Source organism: Hippopotamus amphibius, chromosome 6 (assembly GCF_030028045.1).
Source record: "Hippopotamus amphibius kiboko isolate mHipAmp2 chromosome 6, mHipAmp2.hap2, whole genome shotgun sequence".
NCBI classification, from domain to species: Eukaryota; Metazoa; Chordata; class Mammalia; order Artiodactyla; family Hippopotamidae; genus Hippopotamus; species Hippopotamus amphibius.
This window is the reverse complement of record NC_080191.1, coordinates 168,401,812-168,418,875: the sequence shown is the minus strand read 5'-3', so window position 1 is coordinate 168,418,875 and position 17,064 is coordinate 168,401,812. Positions and strand designations below refer to the sequence as shown.

The following is a 17,064-nucleotide window of genomic DNA, read 5'->3' as shown; positions in this document are numbered from 1 at the left end:
GGGCATGTGGCATCTTTCTGGACCAGGGATCAAACCTGTTTCCCTTGCATTGGCAGGCAGATTCTTTTGGGGGGGGAGGGGGCGTGTGGAACGCTGTGTTGGGTCTTCGTTTCTGCACACGGGCTTTCTCTAGTTGTGTCGAGCGGGGGCTACTCTTCGTGCACGGGCTTCTCAGTGCGGTGGTTTCTCTTGTGGAGCAGGGGCTCTAGGCGCCGGGCTTTAGTAGTTGTGGCTCGCGGGCTCTAGCGTGCAGACTCAGTAGTTGTGGCGCAGGGGCTTAGTTGCTCCCTGGCATGTGGGATCTTCCCGGACCAGGGATCAAACCAATGTCCCCTGCATGGGCAGGCGGATTCTTAACCACTGCGCCACCAGGGAGATCCCTAGCAGTTTTCTCCTTTAGGTTTGATATCAAACATGCTTTCTAGCTGTAAGGTTCTAAGATTATACCATTTTTTGGTTTGTTTGTTTCAGGTAGATTACCTTCAACTTCCATTAAGTACAGGCTAATGAGACAGCGCAGCTAGGACAAGGCCAGCAGAGTATCGAGAACTGTTTGTCAAAACTGTCTTCACATCCTGCGGTTGCTGTGCAATCCGTGCGAGGGCCCTTCTCCACGCGGTTATTCCTGAGCTGGTGTCCAGCTTCTGAGTCCAGACCGCACCAACTCAAATCTGCTTTCAGGGCAACCTGGCAAGTCTCATGCCTCTGCTCGGAACTTGACCTTGACCTTCATCCTTTTATCTTTCCTGCAGGTGTCCTAGTACTTGGGGCGTCTCCAATGCAAGTCTGAGAAATTGTCTAAACCCACAGCTGGAGCAAGGGCTCTCATACACTGCAACCACCACAGTCTTTCCCAAGGGCAGCCTGACCACGTGTGAGACAAGCTATCCCATAAGCCTTTCCTTCTGACCAGCAGTTGCCTTTTGGAATATGTGGGTCCTGAAGCTCTGATGTGTGTGATGTCTGTTCCGATATAGGCTCTTCGTCTTTACCCCAGTGATTTCCTGCATCTGGGCAGGGTCTGGGAATCTTTAACAAGCTCTTCACGTGAGTCTTTGAGAACACTGCCCTAAGGAAATTACTTATAAAGTGGATCTATTTGTGTGAGATGTTCTCATAAAACTATTTGCAATAGGGGGGAAAAGTGATAAGGCCCCCAAACTCCACTTGTTGGGAAAGATTAAACATTACAGTTTCATGAAGAAATGCTATTTTGACATTAAACCTAAAAGATCACAGACCCATAGACTGAGGAACAGACCTGAGTTACCTTGAAATCATCCACTTCAGCGCCTGAGTGGCTTGCTCGTTCTCACAGCATGAATTCCCAATTCTGACATGGTAAGAAAAATCTGCAGAAGACAATGCCACGTAACAAAAGTAGAACCAAGAGACTGCATGCCACTTTTAGCAATTATTTTCAAAACATTGTGCTCTGACAGTATCAGATGAGTCTTATTATGAGACTTTCCAGACGTCGTAAGGGAATTATGTTGTAGAACATAGTGGTTTCTGACTGTGGAAGCAGTTGACTACATCCCCCAATTAAAGAATATTTCCCCCAAATTCCCTTTCAAGTTTGCAGCGTAAACCTTTGGTTCCAAGAGATACCCCTTGGCTCAAGCAGCTGCTGTAGTTCCAGCTCACTGCCAATCACGTCCCCCAAGACCAAAGAAAGGTAAGTGGAGGCCAGATAGCATCACTCCCAAACCAGGGAAAATAGGCAGGAGGAAGCGCCTGAGAAAATATGACTGCCTAGTTGCTACTTAAAAGCAAGGCAGAAGAATTAAAAGGACAAAAATTTTTTTTAAAGTTCTTAGTATGAATAAGAAAAGAGGCCTATGAAAAGAATATAGAAGTAACTCTGTCACCTATGTTCATGAATGTTATGCTTTTTAACACTTGGTGCTTCATAAACTTTAAAAAATTTTTATTGGAGTACAGTTGATTTACAATGTTGTTCATTTCAGATGTACAGCAAAGTGAATCCGTTTATAGATAATATATATTCATATTCCTTTTCAGATTCTTTTCCCATGTAGGTTGTTACAGAATATTATAAACTTTTTTCAGTTAGTACCCGTATATGTCTATTATATAATCAGACAAAATGAACTGAAGCAAGTTATAAATACATAAATGCTCCTCCAGATAACATTCACAGAAATAGTAGAAGAGGGGAAATTTATAAGTAACTATACTGTGTATTGTGCATGTATTTTTATCGTGCTTTCTGTGTGTATGTGGAAGTTATATTTCTGTTGTTCTTCTCCTTATTTTATACCTTTTCCATAAAGAGTATTTCTTTTTTAGGTTAAAAACAATGTAACCCACCATAATAATTGACAGGCAAGGACCTCAGTAGTTGCTAAAAACAGGAGAAAGGTTATTGGGAATAGGATAATCACAGACTCTCAAAGTCCCACCCATCGATGAAAATTCAATTGATAATCAAGCTAAGCAGAAAGAAAAGGGGAATTTTATTTGAGCCAAACTGAGGATTATAACCCAGGAAACAGACTCTCAGAGAGCTCTGAGAACTGCTCCTGCTGTTAGAAGTGGAGGGCATAGTCATATGCATTTTCAAGACAAAGGGTCATACAGCAAATGATGTTTTACATGAAGTTCACCACGGTTGTGCAGTCGAGATGAGCACGTGCAAAGCGCCTGCAAGTCAGCACGACCCCCTCCAGGACTGGGAAAGTATGCTGTCCCCAGAAGTTACAGGACTAGTGTCGGCCGGCGGGGGAGGTACGTGGGAAGCTACATGGGATTATTGGGACGATGGAGGACATTGGGATATGCACGTTATATTAGTTAACATTATGATTTCACTTTCTTGAGAATGATGATAACATGTTTGTAGAGGAGAACGGCCTATTCTTAGGATAGACGTGCCAGCTCTTTAGGAGAGAAGCATCGTGATTTGGCAACTATGAAACGGTCAGACAAAAAAAAAGCATATATTTTTCAGGTATATGTGTCTATGCAGAGAAAGAGATAAAACGAAAGTGACAAAATAGGATCAACTGATGCATCCACGTGAATAGCGTAAGCGTGTCCATTGTATTCTTGTTGCAACTTTTCTGTAGGTTTGAAGTTTTTCAGAGTAAAATTTGAGGGAGGAGTTACAGGAGTGAACGCTGTCACTGTCGGCTTCACCGAGAGGCAGCTCTCCATCGTCCTTGCCGGCAGGGGACCCTGCAGTCCTAGGGCTTTGCGGAGGAAACAGCTGGGTTACGAGGTAGAGCGGCTTCCCCGTGCAGCTGGCTTCGGAGCCGGCTAACTGTGGGATGATGTCAGGCCACGAAGGGTGGGCAGATTCCTGTTTGTCTGGTCCTGAGGGAAAAAACAGGCCCTGTATCTCAGACATTCCTGATGAGGCGCCTGCGTGGACGTGAGTAATGGCCAGAGCCAGAGGATGCGCCCGGGCTGCGGAGCTGGACAGTGCAAAGCCGGGGGCACCGTGATGAGGAAATTCTTCCCTGAATTGCCTTTTCCTATTGAGATAAGATAGTGTGCAGTAAAGCGCCAGACCAGGAATGCTGCCACCAGCGGGAGCAGCCAGCACCGGCCCGACGCGCGGCACGTGGGTGCCTGGTGCTGTCCGGCACCTGGGGGGTCTCTCGAGGGCTCACTCTGGCCCGCCACACAGGGGGCAAAGTCCGTGACCTCAGACCCAGAAGGCCTGGGGGCAAGTCCTAATCCCACCGCTCGCCAGCTCCGAGACTGATTCTGTTACGCTTGTTCACAAAAGAAATGTCTGCTTCTCTCCTACCTGCCTTACTGATGGGTTGCAGAAACTGAAAACAAACCACGAAAGAATTTTTCAACTCCCAAAGGCCATCGAGATATCAGTTATTATCAGGACTTCCTAGGCAGGAAGCAATTCATTTTGTAGCTTTCCCCCTCTTCAGGCCCAGCTCACCTGGATGTCTTTTAGGCCCTGAGTACATTTTTATTATGAGGTTGTATGAGTAAAACCTTTCACACTTCTGAGGAGGCAGGATGGAGATGCTTTGAGATGCTCTAGTTTCTGCTGAACAGGCAGAGAGTGGCAGAGAACGTTACCCCCTTTGATTTACGTTAACTGGGAAAAAATCCCCATAGGCGAGCCATGACTCACCCCCACACCGTCCTGAGTGAGTGAGTGAGTGTCCCAGCTGAGCGAGCGGGGGACGGGTGGCCCTCAGCCAGAGTGCCGCAAGGGAGGGGAACCTGGGCCTCGACTCAGTCCAGGATTTTGGCCTTGGCATCTCAGGGGCGGTAGGGCAGAGCTGACAGAGTGCAAAGGGAGCAATGCCTTTAGCTTGCCTTCAGGAGAGGATTGAGCTAGTGGTTATATGCTACAGAGAAGGAGTTCAACGCCGTGCAAAGCAGAACTTTCCTTTGGCCCTGTCCCAGCTGCAGTGGTGGCTGGGAGTTCCCTGGTACTGAAATCATCCCACACAGCTCCATCACCCCTCCTTTAAGATGTTTTGGAAAGATGCACCACTGACCAGAGATGGATCAGATGATATTCCAGGGCTCTTCCAACCTTAAGAATCGGAGCTCTTTTTGTCCAGCAATGAATTTGCATTAAGCTATCCTCTGCTTACTGGTCATGTGACCTTGGACATGTTCCTTAGCGTTCTGACCCTTGGTTTTCTCAGATGTAAAATGAGATTATTAACACCTACCCTACTTATCCGGTTGCTAGAAGCATCAATACAGATGCAAAACGATTGCTGGTGAAACCATAAACGTTCTCCCCCCTCCCTCAGTCCTCTGCCCACAGTTCCTGGGTGACCAGGAGAGCGCCTGGACTGGCATGTCCTGCGGGTCAGGGCAGAGGTCACAAATGCTCAGGGGTCAGCGCTGACTCCGACGGCATTGGCCATCCTCTGTCCCTGCTCAGCACCTTGCCCTTTCTGGCTTCCCCAGCCCTCCATCTTTACCCTTCTCTTCTTCCTTTCCCTTATGCTCGGTCAGCTGGCACTTTCTGAGAGGGTCCCATATCTCAGACACCCTGCTGGGCTGGGGCGCATGTTAAAAATACGCAGTCCTGCCCGTGTGTCTTGCCTGGCGTGAGGCGGGAAGAGGCAGGCAGGGCTCTGAGGGCGGGTTGGGCTGGGGCTCACAGGGCACAAGCCTTTGTGGCAGTGAGGCCGGGAAGGCAGGCTGGACAGGGGGAGAGTAAGACGCTTGAACCTGTCTCTCAACAGATCACTTCCCAAGGAGAGAAGGCAAGCGGAGGGCGTGAACAAAGCGTGTGGATGTGGATCTTGCGCCCTGCAGGCTGGCTGCTCTGCTGCGGTCCTTAGCCAGCTCCTTCCCTCTGGTCAGCTCCCACAGGCAGCTTCCTTCTATGCAGGAGGATTTGGAAACTAGAAACAGTTCCTGGAAACACTGCTGTCTGGTCATTGGGGGCTGTGAAATATTACTATGAAATAAAGGCAGTAATTCTCAACCCAGACTGTGCACCAGCATCACCTGAGGTTTGTTTTTCGTTTTGTTTTAAATTCACATTTCCTGGCCCCACCCTTCATGAACTCTCGTTCAGTAAATCTGGGGACTTCCCTGGTGGCTCCATTGACAGGCGGTGGTTAAGATCTGCCTGCCAATGCGGGGAACACGGGTTCGATCCCTGGCCCGGGAAGATCCCACATGCTGTGCAGTAACTAAGCCCTGCACCACAACTACTGAGCCTGCATGCCACAACTACTGAAGCCCTCGTGCCTAGAGCCCATGCTCCGCAACAAGAGAAGCCTCTGCGATGAGAAGCCCGGGAACCACAACAAAGAGTAGCTCCTGCTTGCTGCAACTAGAGGAAGCCCGTCCGCAGCAACGAAGACCCAAGGCAGCCAAAAATAAGTAATAAATTAAAAAAAGTAAATCTGGGTCCGGACCCCTGAAATTGGTGTGATCTGTTTTCATGAAATTGGAGGTAGCAATATTGTCCCACTTTTGTTTTTCCACTTCCTCGCTAAAGACTGCACATGTTTTATGGCAGGAAGCCCAGTATCCCCTAGTCAAGATTCCTACCTAGCTGCAGTTTTCTAGGAACCCTAAAGGCTTAGAAGTTCCAAAAAGCGGAGGAGCTGTGGTGGGGTTAGGTGGGATTAGTCTGGCCTCCGTTCCCATAGGGGAGAGAATGGATGGTGAGCAGTCCACTACTGATCTTCTCTGAGCCTCACTTTCCTCACCTGTGAAATGGGAATAAGAACAGTTCCCACCTCATAAGTTAGTGGTGAACTCAGAGGACAGGAAGGCACGTGGTGAGCCCTCAGGAAACAGTGGCTAATGTTATGCAGGCAGCCAGGCCTGCCTGCCAGTGGGGGTGTGGGCTCTGGAGCCAGGCTGCCTGCTTCCATCTGCCAGCTGCTCTCCATATGACCTACGTGCCTCAATTTCCTTTTCAGTACGAAAGGGGTAATAATAACTCCCTCACAAAACTGTTATTAAATAAATGAATAAGGGCTTGGCACTTAGATCGGCGCCAAACCACACCAAAGAAATATTAGCAGGTATCCTGGCTTCTGCTGTGACCTCTGGCTGCCTCGTGGTGTCACTGTTGGACATTGGTCCCACCCCCTCCTCAGCTGGTGCCCGCCGGTGCTCCCAGCAGCCTTTCAGGCCCAGCTGTGGCCCTCCAAGAGGGGACCATTGCCTCTCCCTTTGCTAACCGTGGCCAGGGGAGACGTGGGCTCCTGATATAGCAGTTCACCTACACAGCCTCCTCCCAGGACACCAGCTGGCCCTGCAGTGCTGAGTCAGGCCCAGTGCCAGCCCCAGCAGCTGGCAGAGCCGCCCACCTTCTTCCCCGCAAAGATCGACCCTGGTGTCTGAGGTTTCTGTGACCACCTTGGAGCCTAAAGCATCTGAACACATCCCTTTCCCCAGGCTACTCTTCTGAAGGAAGTTAGGGTAAGTCGTGGGGTCCCCCCGCCCCTCTTTGTTGGGAGGGCTGTCTGTCCTCTGCGGCACCAAGCGATTGGCCCTCATTAGGGAGATGCCCCAAGAGATGAGCAGGTGTCAACACATACCCTTCTGGTGGGACCACTGCCAGGGATTCTAAAGTGCCCTTTTTGCTTGTTAGAGGAGAGGAGAAACTCCACAGGTCTAATCTCTGCTTGGAAATCATACGATATGTAGTTTTTAAAAAACCCCATGCGTGATTCTGTCAACAATATGCTGCCAGGGTAAGAATCACTCAAGTAAGAAGATGGAGACCTAATGGTTAGGAAAATTCAGCTGTACCAAAGGGAGGCTGTGGGCTTCCTCCCTGGAGGCTGCCATGCCTCAGAACATTCTGACCCGGCAATACCAGAGCTAAATCCGTCCCTAGAGATCAGCTGACTCAATGATTCCCAGACTCAGGGCAGCAGGATCCCCGGGGTCTGCCCATCAGAGATTCTCGAGTCTTGTTGATTCGGGAGGTCTGGGGGTGGAGCCGTGGGGAGAAATCCCAAACCCCAGGGCGATGCCATGGAAGAGGCCCGTGGGGAGGGTGGGGGCGTAGCGGGTGGAGGGCTGCCCACAGCGTGGCGCGGAAGCAGGGGCTTATGCAAGGCAGCGGGGCTTCTCAGGGAGGCTCAGACCGGAGGGGGCTGTCCTCTGTGCAGGTCTCAAAATGAAAGCTCAAGTGGCTTGCCCAGGGCATATTTTCAGATGGAAGAAAACGTATGTCCAAAGCAGGAATCCCAGTATCAGAACCCTCCGCGGGCGCGGAGGTGCACCCCTGGGAAGGCGAGCCGGGGAGACAATTGCTGCCACTGGTGAGCGAGGAAAGCCTTGGGCTCCGATGACCTCATGGCTCTTTTCTGTCGCCGGGGACTGGACACACCCTTCCCCTCCGCCCACCTCCACCCACAGGCATATCAGACAGATGACCGCATGAGCGCAGGGGAAAAGTGTTCCCCGTCGATAACGCACGCGCTCACGTGCTGCCGGCGCTGCTGGCCTCATCTCCCAAATGTCCCATGATGTCAGCCTGAGCAAGCCTGGCTGAGGTCAGCGGGAACGCGCTCCCTGGAGACGCAGGAGTTTTTGAAAAGCTGTCTAAGGGCAAACGCGTGATTGTGCCTTGAATTTTTTGTGTGAAAACGTTAGCTCTGACATCTCAAGTCACCTTTGCCCCCTGACGCCCTGTGCCTGGTTTTGTTTTTCTGAGCAGTGCTCGTTGTGAGAAGTAAATGAATATTTCCCTATCTCTCCAGAGGCGTCAGCAAGGCGGCCTGTCCAGCCATGACGCAGGGGATTGCGGAAGCAAATGAGGCTCAAATGCTCAGAGCCTCCAGAACCCACCCCTCGGAAAGAGTCTCTCCCCTGCCCTCTGCATGCTGGCAGTGACCCCAAGGTGTCCCCTTACCCCCAAAGAACTCAGTTAGTGATAAAGAAGTCATGGGGCCAGAGCCTCCTGGTATCACCATTTCCATCAAAATGCCAGAGGGTCACCAGAAAAGTCCTTTCCCCACATCATCAAGCTCTCAGACCTCTGACCGCTCCCCAACCCTCCCCAACCCGCCACGGCCTCCTACTTGGCTAAATATTTGGGAGCTGAAACAATAGCCTTACTGAAGCAGCGGTGGGCAAGTACTGGAAAGTCGCGGGATTGTCCGAATTCGACCAATTTGTCAAAGACCGTTCTCCTCCCACTCTTCGCCTCCCCCACGATAAGACAGGGTCCCCAGAGCACGGCAGTCCTTTCCTGAGATGCAGTGTGACGGCTCCTGAGAAAAGAAACAACAGCGAGGCTCGTTCTGGCTTTTCTGGGACTAAAGGAAAGCAGGCAGGCAGGCAGGCAGGCCCCGGCAGCTCAAGGCAGCGGGGCTGGGCCTTGGTGCATCGCTCCAGGGCGTCTGCTTAGATCACAGGGGATTTGGAGAACAATGCAGGGGGGAGGGGGACGGGAACAGAGTCCTGGCTCTGGCCGCGGGGACCAAGGCTTGTCCAGGCTCTGAAGGGTTCTCTAAAATGGCAGCCCGTGGCGTCAGACTTGAACGTTTTTAAGCTGTAAACTCCTCGACACTCCTCCCCAATTTAATGGATTAAGACTTGGGGATTCCTTACAGACCCGGCAGGGGTCTTTGTGCTCTTCAGGGCTCTGTGAAGGCCCTGAAGGTGCAGGTGAAATGTTGCTAACCACGGGCCCTTTTTTCTGGGGCAAGGGGCCTTCTCATTCCTCCGATGCTCAGAGGAGTCTGCCATCCAAAAGAGAGGTGCCCCTGTAGGCAGAGGGTCCCCCCACCTCTCACCCGGCCCCAGGGAGAACTCCTGTTCTTTGTGGCAATGCTGGGCAAATATCCATGTGCGTTAGGATTAGCTGGGTATCAGGACTTCCCTGGTGGCGCGGTGGTTAAGAATCTGCCTGCCAAGGCAGGGGACACAGGTTCGATCCCTGCTCCAGGAAAAGCCCACACGCCACGGAGCAACGAAGCCCATGCGTCACAATTATTGAGCCTGCGCCCTAGAGCCCGTGTGCCACAACGGTTGCACCCATGTGCCACAACTACTGAAGCCCGTGTGCCTAGAGCCCATGCTCTGCAACAAGAGAAGCCACTGCAATGAGGAGCCCGTGCACCACAATGAAGAGTAGCCCCTGCTCACCACAACTAGAGAAAGCCCATGTGCAGCCACGAAGACCCAATGCAGCCAATTAATTAATTAATTAATTAAAAAAATAATTAGCTGGGTATCAAATTAAAATGTAAATTCTAATGCCTTAGGTCTGGGTGGGACTCAAGAGCCTGCATCTCTGACAAGCCCTAGGTGATGTGGAGGCTGCTGGCCCTGGGCCCACACTGTCTGGTTAGCAGAGCTTGAAGGCAAGCAGTGATCCTCTCTCCCCAAGCTTGGATCCTGGTCACGGCCTCCTAACTAATCTCTAGTCCACCCTCCCTCTGGCCGCAGGAGTGACCTTGATGCACATTTAAAAAAATGTTTTTCTCGGGATATCGTTGATTTGCCATGCTGCGTTCATTTCAGGTGTGCAGCAAAGTGACTCCCTTATACACGTGCGTACATCCACTCTTTCGGGGCACATTTCTAGTTGTGTTCCTCCCCTTCCGTAAAACCCCCATGCCCCTCCATCTCTGCGTTCAACAAAGCGCCTCCGAATCCATAAACAAGATGTTCCGTGACTTGTCTCCGTCCTTTCTTTCCTCCCAGTGCGTGGCTCCACGAGCAGCTAACGCCACCCACGCTGGACGACGTGAGAGCAAGGACCTGGGAGGTGGGGGGGGGGCGGTCAGGCCAATGTCCGAATACTATTCCTGCCGTCAACTCGCTTCATGACCACCTGGACTCCAGTTTCTTCATGTGTACAATGGGAATAAAAGTACCTACCCCGTAGCGTTATCACGGGGAACAAATAAGATAGTGTACAGAGAACACTTAGCACAGTGTCCACACAGCAAATGCGGTAGCTCTTGTGACTTAATCACGATACGCCCAGAGTTCCACTTGTCACATGGTTCCCTGCTTGGCTTATTCTCCCAGTTCCCCTTCTCTGACACATCAAATGCCATCTCTTCCTTAAATCCTTCCTGACACCCGTCAAGCACCATTCAATGCTTCACCTCAATGATAACTATGGGTGATTTCTTTCTGCCTACAGCAATGCCCAGCCTGGTTTGGGGCCTATATGAATAACGGTCACTAGTAAAGTTTTATGACACTGAATTGTGTTCTTACTTCTTTTTGTTGTTATGTATAACACATTTCTATAATACTCCTTAGCTACGATAAATATATGCAGTGTGTAGCATCCTATAATTGGAGAGGTTTGATTACTTCTTTTCCCCCCCGATTAATTTAATCCTCAGTAATGTCTATCACTTCTGCCTTGACATGTTGCAGATCTCAGGAGAGTGTGGGACTAGCATGGGCATTACCTTATATTGGAATCAATTCACTCAACCAACATTAACTGGTGTCTGCCATGTACCAGCCCAGTAAATGATTGTAGTGAAGATTATTGCAACAACACAGGTGCATGTAGCCTTCCCTATAGAGGTGTTGGCTCTGGGAAAGCTTCTGCCACCCAGGAGAGGATAGGGTCTACGTTTAGACCTCCCTCTGTAAGCCTTGGGGAGCCCATAAATGCCAGCGGTGTTCCTTTGTAGACCCTTTAGCAAGGGTCCCTTAAAAAAAAGATCCCTTGAAGCTATTTCTCAACTCCAAAGTGATTTGCGTTAATTCTCTGAAAAATCAATTCTTTTGAGTATTTGTATGCCCATCCAACCCTTAATTCCCTAATTATAAAGGCCCTCATTCAGTTTTTACAGTATACAAAGGTCTTTCAAATAACACTAATGAGGCTGATCTTTGTCACAACTCTGAGAAGTAAGCAGGACGAGTTTCTAGATTCCCGTTCTGAAGTTGTAATGCCAAACGCTCAGAGGAATTAAGGAACTGACCCAAGGTCTTGCAGCAAGTAAATGAAACACTCAATACCTGTATCCAGACCTGCTGGCTAGAGGGCCAGAAGTTCCTTCTATGACGACAGGATCCTGGGTCTCGTAGCTAGGATAGCAAAACCACCCCTCTACTACTTATTCTCAGTGCATTTCCTGAAAGGGAGAAGGGGACCAGGTGAGGTATTACAGCGGTGGGAATGTGGGAGACGTGAGACTAGAGGGGAGGTAGCCCTTCCAAGTGTCAATTATCAAGGAGAGAAGATGGACCTTAGACTGCCTCCTGGCATTTCTCCCTTGCTCTGGACTTGACAGACCACCATCAGGCCTGATGGAACCGCCTGGTCTGCTGGGAAAGAGAACAGCCTCGCCACACGTCCCCGGCGTGGGGGTAGCTGACAGGCATCCCTCTTGAAACGAAGCCGGACCCTGTGGGGCCTTTCTGGGTACAGAAGTCCTTCCGTGTTCCCTGTTCCTTGCCTGCAGCACGAGGCTTTAGTCTCCTAGGCTTTCCCTGAACTCAAAGGAGCAGGCACAGCAGTTAGTCACCAGGGTAGCAGGGGGATGCAGAAACAAAGGGAAACAGACCAACAAGAAAAGGAAAGGCGATCGTTCAGCCACGAAACAGAGTTCTTCCTCAAAGGATGCAGAGAACAACCTGACACGTCTTCGAATTGCTCTGCAGGATCTAACCGCCGCCGCCCCCCGCCCCGACGTGGAGGATGGCAACTACAGGCTGAGCGTGCAGACCCTGTCTGGTCGGAACCAGAAGGTCGATGATGGATTCCCCAAACACCGCCCTGTGACCTCACCACCAACCACTCAGAAAAGAGCCATGTCCCCTGCAGCCCTCGCCTCAAATGTTGTCTTTAAAACCCTTCCATATAATAAAATAAAGTAAAATAATAAAATAAAATAAAATAAAATAAAATAAAATAAAAACAAAAACCCTTCCCTGAACTCCATTGGGGAGTTTGGGTCTTTTCAGCACGAGCCCCCCACACCCCTCGCTTGGGGCCCTGCAAGTGAACGCTGTACGTTCCTTCACCACAACCTAGTGGCAGTAAGTTGGCTTTGCTACGTGGTGGGTGAGTGGACCCCGGTTCTGTCTGGTAACACTTTCAGAAGATGAGTGAGTGACGGTGGGAACAGATTTTCTTGGTAGAGGTGACGTTCTGCGGCTACTTCGCATCAGGTGTCCCTCCACTTTTTAGGACCGCTGTGTTTCGTTGGGGATGAGGGGTCCCCTGTCCAGCTTTGCAGCCGCATCTGTGATGAGTGAGTCCACCCAGGTGAAGGTGACTTCCGGCCACTGCAGTGTGTGGTCCAGCTGCCCTCTGGTGTGGAAGGGGATGCCCCTCCATGGATATTTTTAGAATGGGGGATGATTTTTATCGAGGAAACCGAACAGTTTCCATAGACAGGGAAGGCAGCAATTTCCATACGTCACTTCTAGGTACTTTTCAAGGATTAAGGGCCACAAGCGTTGAGGCCCAGTCCTGGCTCTGCAGCCAGCTAACAGGGTGTCTGAGTCAGCCCTGGACCTGAGCTTCTCTCCTCCCAGAGCTGTAGATGGTGAGGGGTCAAGTGAGTTCAGCCTTGAAAACACATTGGAATCACGTGGGGAGTTTTAAAAAAAAAAAAAAAACCTAAACAGGGCCCCACCCTCAGATTCTTATTCAGTTGGTCTGCATAAGGCAGGTGGTATTTTTTACAAGTTCCCCTAGATGATCTATTGCATAGAGAAGGCGAAGAAACAGAGTATGTGAATTTCTGAGCTGCTGGGAAGAGCTGGACAAGCACCTGAATGCTTGTGTCCATCTGGTTGACATTCCACAATGCACCAACGTACCATGCGGCCACTGCAGCCTTTAGACTCAAGGCCATGAAAGACCAGAGCAGACAGTAGTATACAGGGACACCCTGAGGGGATGTGTTCCAGGTACGAGGCAAGGCACTGCCATCAGGTGTTCAGACATCCAGTCCCCAAGTCAGTGGCCCTGTCTTACTGCCACACAGTGCTGGGAATTACTGGAGAGAAAAATGACACTTTTGCCCAAAGTTCCCCCATAAGTCTTTTACCTAATGATGTTTTGGGGTTCAGTGACTATTTCCTCGTTCCTCCTGCACTTGAAGACTAAGTGGTCCAAGCCCCAGAGAAGCAGGTTGTTATTATCCACAGATGACAAAACTACAGATGGAAGGGTTGAGACTTTGCCCTGGTCTCACAGCACCGTAAGAGCAGGGGCTGCGTACTGGAAACAGAAACCCTCGTCCTGGAGGAAAATCCCTCCCTTTTCAGCATGACTTAGCTGTGCAGAAGCATCAGGTCTTGGCTGGGCAGCTCCATGAAGAACAGGGTCACACCTGCCAGAGGTGCTTCTGCCCTTCTCGAGTCCCAGCAAGAAGAGAGAGCACACCCCAGGCAACACTTCTCTCATGGGGCAGCTCTGCGGCTGTGTCTTGGCACTTCAATATCTTTCACATGTTTATCAAGCTCTTTCACGTCTTGTCCACTGGTTTTCCCCACCCCTCACGTTCAGGCATGAGCTCTCTCGGCTGTCCCCAGAGGTCCCCTCCGCATCACTCCATCCGGAAAGGCAAAATGACAGGAAACCTCCCACCAGGGGGTGGAGAGGTGATGAGAAGGAAAAATGTCAGGCTTTCAGTTGTCCTGTGGGCAGTAGAATAGACACTGAGGTGCTCTGGCGTGAAATCACACTGTGCCAAAGTGGACACTGGCGGGTCCTACAGAGTGCCGCCCATCACCAAACATACATACAGATTTATGGCGTTCTGTCGGCCGAGAGCGAGAAGCCGGTTGTCTTCCACATCCAGCACGCCATGTAGATTTCTCTTCAGCTTTGCTCAGTGGAGAACCACTTCTGAAGCCCTGCTGTTGTTTCCCTACCCTTTCCCAGCCATAGACAATACGCATCAGGAAACTGGGCAGCCCAGACACGTAGCCGACAAGGAGTTTGTGCAGCCACGCAAAGCAGCTTTGTGTGCCTTGGCTTTGAGGTTCCCGGCTGATCCTTCCCTTTCGGGAAACTATAAACGCCTCACCTTTGGAAGGTTATTTGGGCTGATGAAAAATCTGATAGACCAAGAACCCCATCCACAGAGCCCTGGGCTGAAATAGCCAGGACAGTGACGCACTCCTCTCAGCCACCTGCCCTTTAGCTGTCTGTCCGTACTGCTTCCATCTGGCTTTACCCGGCCGCTGCCATGGCAGGTGCGGCCGCCAGCCTCCCAGGGGACGCCTCATCGCTTGGTTTTCACAGCTGCGTAATCCCCTTGCACAGCGAAGAGGGCGGACCCGTGTGACCGATAGGATATTGCGGACCTGATGGTGTGCGGCTTCCCGAGAAGACCATTCACAACGATTTCGGCTTCCGCCTCGGGCCCTTGGGGAAGCCAACCGCCATATCGGGAGGAGAGTCAAGCAACACCGTGGAGAGAGCATGTCGGGAGGAGCCAGCCTCCAGCATGAACTTGCCCGACACTTGAATGAGCTACATCTGGAAGCAGATGCTCCAGTCCCAGTCAAGCCTTCCGATGACTCCAGCTCCTCAGCATCTGAGTCTTCAGCAAAGACCCCAGACATCAGGGATCAAAGATAAGCTGTCCCTGCTGTGTGCCGTCTGAATTTCTGACTCACAAAAATAATGGGATAATAAGTCATTACTGTTGTTTTCTGCCACTAAGGTGTGGGGGTGACTTGTGACACAGCAATAGAGGCCTCCAGCCTAGTTGTGTAGGATACGAGCCGACATAAGATTCTCTCTGCGAAGCTCATCCTGCTTTATAAAGCAACCATTCAAAGCTGGAAGCTTCTACCCCCGCCTTCTAAATTGCATTCATGTAGTCTTGAGTGTTCATAATTGAGGTGGGTCCTCCACCCGCCAGTACCTGGGAAGGTGCAAATGCACCTTGTGGATGGAGGAGGCCATACAAAGTCCACTAAAGGAGCCATGGTTTGAATAAGCAGTTAACTTTCCACTCCTCCCACCAAACCTCTCTTAAGAGTGGGAATCTGACTTTGGTCTCTACCACTCCTTGGGAATCATCCTCTCCTCAGTCGTCAGGGGCCTCCGAATCCCTAACTCCAGGAGCCTAAATTCTCATTCCCCTGTCCTCTCCTGACCTTCTCCTCCGCTGGCTTCCCTGGTACCTACATCCCTTTGCTCCCCTTTGGTCCCCCTACTGCTTTCTCTATTTTAATGGCATACCTTCTCCCCAACCCTTTTGCATCCTGGACTTCTGACGAACCCTAACCATCCCGACTAAAGGGGAATGGGCTGCCTCGGGAGGCAGCGAGCTTCCTGCCGCTGCAGGGGTGAGTAGACGCAGGGTGACCATCTGGCAGGGGTGGTGTGACAGGGATGCCAGCAGTGGTCTCTGAGGTACTACTCAACAATATAAATCTGTAACTATTGAGAGACTTGCACATCAAGATAATTTAAAGAATATTCAGAACTAAGACTATTGTTATCCCAGAATTCAAACTCATCAGAGTCAAAGTTGTACATGATTGTTGAAATCATCTATATTGTCTTATCCACTCTGAAATGTTAACTCTCCCTGTGGAGGTGACTTCCATTGTTTTCTCATGACTAGCCTTATTTTCCAAGAGTTAGTCCCAAGTTCCCTCCAGGAACCTACACATCTGCCCTGGATGTATCTTGTGCCACTCAGACTCAGGCCTGCTAAATCGGGTGCACGCTCTTCTCCAAACCTACCTGTCATCCTGACTTCCTTATCTCAATTAAGCACACTCTCCACAGGTTGGGTCTCCAAGATAAAACTCATTCTTGTGTTTTCCCCTGTCTTTCAAATCTGTATTTTATCAGTTGCCAAGATATCCATCTTCCTCCTTAATGTCTCTCTCATCCTTCTCCTCTGTATTAATCGGGATTCTTCAGAGAAAGAGAACCAATAAGAGATAATGGGTAGATAGATAGATAGATAGATAGATAGATAGATAGATAGATAGGTAGATATAGATAGACAGATATAGATTTATATAAGCCAAATCCTTATTATGTATAACACTATTACAGAGCTGAGGCTGGCAGTTCCTACAGTCTGCGAGCTGGGGACCCAATGGTGTAGTTCCAGGCAGAACCAGGAGAGCTGGTGGTAAAGTTCTCCTTCGAAGGCTGGCAGGCTCAATGCCCAGGAAGAGCCAATGTTTCAGTGTGAGTCTAAGGGCAGGAAAAAGCCTAATGCCCCAGTCTGAAGGCAGTCAGGTAGGTAGAATTATTTCTTACTTGTGGGAGGGTCAGCCTTTTGGTTCTATTCAGACCGTCAACAGATTGGGCGAGGCCCTCCCACATTAGAGAGGGCAATCATCTTAGCTGGGCCCCCGATCTAGATGTTAATCTCAGCCGAAACTGTCCTCACAGAAACAGCCAGAATAATGTGCGCCCCATGGCCCAGTCAAGCTGACACATCTTCCTACCCACCCCACCACCGTGCCTTAGTTAGGGCCTGTATGAGTTTGCTTTCCCTGATGCAACCCTAAACCTCTCGGACTATAATTAGACTCAAGTCCCAGCAGGGCCCAAGTGAGATACCAAGTGTGATCCATGAGGAGATCTACGATGCTCAAAACAAACAAAACAAAACAAAAAAAAACCCCCAAAACACTACATGGGAAATTCCC

The 17,064-nt window shown here is 50.3% G+C and overlaps 1 long non-coding RNA gene across 2 annotated transcripts; it reads left to right on the top strand.

Moving 5' to 3' along the window:
* Nucleotides 1-486: 486 nt before the first annotated feature.
* LOC130855717 (uncharacterized) lies at nucleotides 487-5,449 on the top strand. 2 transcript variants are annotated; one of them, XR_009054362.1, is made up of 4 exons: nucleotides 487-1,341; nucleotides 1,579-1,678; nucleotides 2,975-3,051; nucleotides 5,205-5,449. It is a non-coding gene; the product is annotated as an uncharacterized LOC130855717 (long non-coding RNA). The 2 variants fall into 2 exon arrangements; XR_009054361.1 differs by having other exon boundaries at nucleotides 487-1,678.
* The last annotated feature ends 11,615 nt before the right edge of the window (nucleotides 5,450-17,064 follow it).